At 35.6% G+C, this 5,177-nt stretch overlaps 1 non-coding gene across 1 annotated transcript; it reads left to right on the top strand.

Annotated features, from left to right (window-relative positions):
* Positions 1–1,629: 1,629 nt before the first annotated feature.
* On the top strand, positions 1,630–1,737 carry LOC148553124 (small nucleolar RNA R71). The gene has a single exon (XR_015892928.1). It is a non-coding gene; the product is annotated as a small nucleolar RNA R71 (small nucleolar RNA).
* Positions 1,738–5,177: the final 3,440 nt, after the last annotated feature.

Below are 5,177 nucleotides of genomic sequence, written 5' to 3'. Positions count from 1 at the left end.
TTCAACACCAAACTTAGAGTTTGGCTGAGGCCTCCCAACACCAAACTTAGAGTTTGACTGTGGGGGCTTTAGTTGACTCTGTACTGAGAGAAGCTTACTGTGCCTCTTTTCCATGTTTACAGAAGGATGTCCTTGAGTTTTAAACACAAGGGAGTCCTCATTCAATTGAAGGACTAGTTCACCTCTGTCAACATTAATCACAGCTCTTGCTGTGGCTAGGAATGGTCTTTCAAGGATGATGGATTCATCCTTATCCTTCCCAGTATCGAGGATTATGAAATCAGCAGGGATGTAATGGCCTTCAACCTTTACTAATATGTCCTCTACTTGTCCATAAGCCTGTTTTCTGGAATTGTCTGCCATCTCTAATGAGATTTTAGCAGCTTGTACCTCAAAGATTCCCAGTTTCTCCATTACAGAGAGTGGCATGAGGTTTATTCCTGACCCAAGGTCACATAGAGCCTTCTCAAAGGTTATGGTGCCTATGGTACAAGGTATTAGGAACTTTCCAGGATCCTGTTTCTTCTAAGGTAATCTCAGTTGATCTAATGCATTTAGTTCATTAGTGAACAGGGGAGGTTCATCTCCCCAAGTCTCATTACCAAATAAATTGGCATTCAACTTCATGATTGCACCAAGGAACTTGGCAACTTGCTCTTCAGTAACATCTTCATTCTCTTCAGAAGAAGAATACTCTTCAGAGTTCATGAATGGCATAAGGAGGTTCAATGGAATCTCTATGGTCTCTAGATGAGTTTCAGATTCATTTGGTTCCTCAGAGGGAAACTCCTTATTGATCACTGGACGTCTCAGGAGGTCTTCCTCCTTGGGATTCACGTCCTCCCCTTCTCTTGTGGGTTCGGCCATGATGGTCAATTCAATGGCCTTGCACTCTCCTTTTGGATTTTCTTCTGTATTGCTTGGGAGAGCACTAGGAGGGGTATCAGTGATCTTCTTACTCAGCTGGCCCACTTGTGCTTCCAAATTTCTAATGGAGGACCTTGTTTCATTCATGAAACTCACAGTGGCCTTAGATAGATCAGAGACTAAGTTTGCTAAATTAGAGGTACTTTGTTCAGAGTTCTCTGTCTGTTGCTGAGTGGATGATGGAAATGGCTTGCTATGGCTAAACCTGTTTCTTCCACCATTATTAAAGCCTTGTTGAGGCTTTTGTTGATCCTTCCATGAGAGATTTGGGTGATTTCTCCATGAGGGGTTATAGGTGTTCCCATAAGGTTCACCCATATAGTTTACCTCTGCTATTGCAGGGTTCTCAGGATAATAAGCTTCTTCTTCAGAAGATGCCTCTTGAGTACTGTTGGATGCAGCTTGCATTCCATTTAGACTCTGAGAAATCATATTGACTTGCTGAGTCAATATTTTATTCTGAGCCAATATGGCATTCAGAGTATCAATTTCAAGAACTCCCTTCTTCTGAGGCGTCTTATTACTTACAAGATTCCTCTCAGAAGTGTACATGAACTGGTTATTAGCAACCATGTCAATGAGTTCTTGAGCTTCTGCAGGCGTTTTCTTTAGGTGAATGGATCCACCTACAGAAGTATCCAATGACATCTTAGCTAATTCAGACAGACCATCATAGAATATATCCAGGATGGTCCATTCTGAAAGCATGTCAGAGGGACACTTTTTGGTCAGTTCCTTGTATCTCTCCCAAGCTTTATAGAGGGATTCACCTTCTTTCTGTCTGAAAGTTTGAACATCCACTCTAAGCTTACTCAGCTTTTGAGGAGGAAAGAACTTGGATAAGAAAGCCTTGACCAGCTTATCCCAAGAGTTCAGGCTATCCTTAGGTTGATAGTCCAACCATATTCTAGCTCTGTCTCTCACAGCAAAAGGGAAAAGTATGAGCCTATAGACTTCAGGATCTACTCCATTAGTCTTAACAGTATCACAGATATGTAAGAATTCAGTTAAGAACTGAAAGGGATCTTCAGATGGAAGTCTATGAAACTAGTTAAGGCTTAAGCTCAAAATTGTTTGCTCCAATGGTAGGGATGGAGATGCTTCTTCCATGTAAATTGGAATTAGGTGCAGCGAAGTCACCAAGCATCCTCCTTGCATTATTATTATTTTCGGCTGCCATCTCTTCTTCCTGTTCAAAAATTTTTGTAAGGTTGTCTCTGGATTGTTGTATTTTAGCTTCTCTTAGTTTCCTCTTCAGAGTCCTTTCAGGTTCAGGGTCTGCTTCAACAAGAATGTTCTTGTCCTTGCTCCTGCTCATATGACAAAGAAGGGAATAACAAAGAAAATATGGAATCCTCTATGTCACAGTATAGAGATTCCTTTGTGTGAGTAGAAGAAGAAAAGAATGTAATGTAAAGAAGAATGGATAATCCAAACACAAGGTTGAGGATAGGAGCAGAGATATGAGATGAAGAGAAGTGTTAGTAAGTAATTAAATAAATAGAAGAAGATGAGAGAGAGGGAATTTAGAAAATTAATTTTTGGAAAGGAGTTGATGATTTTCGAAAATTAAAGGCGAAATAAAATTAAAATTAAAATTTAAACAATTAATTAACTAAAAATAATTTTTGAAAAAGAGGGAGGTAATTTTCGAAAATTAGAGAGGGAGAATTAGTTAGGTAGTTTTGAAAAAGATAAGAAACAAACAAAAAGTCAATTAGTTAGTTGAAAAAGATTTGAAAATCAATTTTGAAAAGATAAGAAAATAAGAAACTAGAAAAGATATTTTAATTTTTTTTTTTAAAAAGATATAATTTAAAAAGATATGATAGAAAGATATGATTAAAATTAATTTTGAAAAAGATTTAATTTTTAAAATCACAATTAATGACTTGATTCACAAGAAATCACAAGATATGATTCTAGAACTTAAAGTTTGAATCTTTCTTAACAAGTAAGTAACAAACTTAAAATTTTTGAATCAAAACATTAATTGTTGATGATATTTTCGAAAATTATGATATAAAATTAAGAAAAAGATTTTTGAAAAATATTTTTAAAATTTTCGAAAATAAATAAGAAAAATGAAAAAGATATGATTTTTGAAAAAGATTTTGAAAAAGATAAGATTTTTAAATTGAAAATTTGATTTGACTCATAAGAAACAACTAGATTTTAAAAATTTTTGAAAAAGTCAATCCAAATTTTCGAAATTTATGAGTGAAAAAGGGAAAGATATTTTTTTGATTTTTTGAATTTTTAATGAAGAAAGAGAAAAACATGAAAAAGACTCAATGCATGAAAATTTTTGGATCAAAACATGTGATGAATGCAAGAACACTATGAATGTCAAGATGAACATCAAGAACTTATTTTTTTGAAAAGTTTTCAAGAAAAGAAAACATGCAAGACACCAAACTTAGAAATTTTTCATGTATAGACACTATGAATGCAAGAATGCATATGAAAAACAAGAAAAGACACAAAACAAGAAAATATGAAGATCAAACAAGAAGAATGGCCAAGAACAACTTGAAGATCATGAAGAACACTATGAATGCATGAATTTTCAAAAAATGCATAAATTTTTTTTAGAAAAAATGCAATTGATACCAAACTTAAAAATTGACTCAAGACTCAAACAAGAAAAACAAAATATTTTTTTATTTTTATGATTTTATGAATTTTTTTTATTTTCTTTTAAATTTTTTCGAAAAACATATCGGAAAAAGAAAATAAGAAATTCAAAATTTTTAATAAGAATTCCAGGAATCTTTCAATGTTAGCCTAAAGCTCCAATCCAAGGGTTAGACATGGCTTAATAGCCAGCCAAGCTTTAGAAGATACAAATCAGTCATACAATAATAAATTTTATTAGCAACAACTAGCTTGCTCTTGTAATGATGACTTGGAAGCCTCAGTCTAAATGAATTCAGACATGGCTTTACAGCCAGCCAGGCTTCAACATGCTTCATGAAACTCTAGAATTCATTCTTAAAATTTCTGAAATAATTTTCGAAAATAGATGAGAAATTTTTGAAAGATTTTTGAAAAAATTTTGAAGAAATAATTTTTTTTCGAATTTTTTTTTTTGAAAATAAAACAAAAAGAAAATTACCTAATCTGAGCAACACGATGAACCGTCAGTTGTCCAAACTCGAACAATCCCCGGCAACGGCGCCAAAAACTTGGTATGCGAAATTGTTACTCTGAGGTTGTAAAATTTGTTGTTCGTTCTCTCCCTGGCAATGGTGCCAATAACTGGTGCACAATACCATGGTCCAAACATAACTTCACAACTTCGCACAACTAACCAGCAAGTGCACTGGGTTGTCCAAGTAATAAAACCTTACGTGAGTAAGGGTCGATCCCACGGAGATTGTTGGTATGAAGCAAGCTATGGTCATCTTGTATATCTCAGTCAGGCGGATATCAAATGGTTATGGAGTTTTCGAATAATAATAATAAATAAATAGAAAATAAAGATATAATTACTTATGTATATCATTGGTGAGAATTTCAGATAAGCGTATAGAGATGCTTTCGTTCCTCTGACTCTCTGCTTTCCCGCTGTCTTCATCCAATCAGTCTTACCCCTTTCCATGGCAAGCTTTCTATAAGGGCATCACCGTTGTCAATGGCTACATCCCGTCCTCTCTTGTGAAAATGGTCCAAATGCTCTGTCACGGCATGGCTAATCATCTGGAGGTTCTCGATCATACTGGAATAGGATTTACCCTCCTTTTGCGTCTGTCACTACGCCCAGCACTCGCGAGTTTGAAGTTCGTCACAGCCATCCCTTCCCAGATCCTACTCGGAATACCACAGACAAGGTTTAGACTTTCCGGATCTCAGGAATGGCCATCCATGGGTTCTAACTTATACCACGAAGATACTAATAACTCGGACTCGGTCCCCTATATTAGATATCTAAGAGATATTCATTCTAGCTTATTTGCATGTAGAACGGAAGTGTTTGTCAGGTACGCGTTCATAAGTGAGAATGATGATGAGCGTCACATAATCATCACATTCATCATGTTCTTGGGTGCGAATGGATATCTTAGAAGCGGAATAAGTTGAATTGAATATAAAACAGTAGTACTTTGCATTAAATCATGAGGAACAGCAGAGCTCCACACCTTAATCTATGGAGTGCAGAAACTCTACCGTTTGAAGATACATAAGTGATAATGTTCCAGGCATGGCCGAATGGCCAGCCCCCATGAAATTCTAAGATACCATAAAAC

Source organism: Arachis ipaensis, chromosome B7 (assembly GCF_059453495.1).
Source record: "Arachis ipaensis isolate K30076 ecotype BB chromosome B7, ASM5945349v1, whole genome shotgun sequence".
Lineage (NCBI taxonomy): Eukaryota > Viridiplantae > Streptophyta > Magnoliopsida > Fabales > Fabaceae > Arachis > Arachis ipaensis.
Note: the sequence above shows the minus strand (reverse complement) of the source record. Positions and strands in the feature narration are given on the sequence as shown.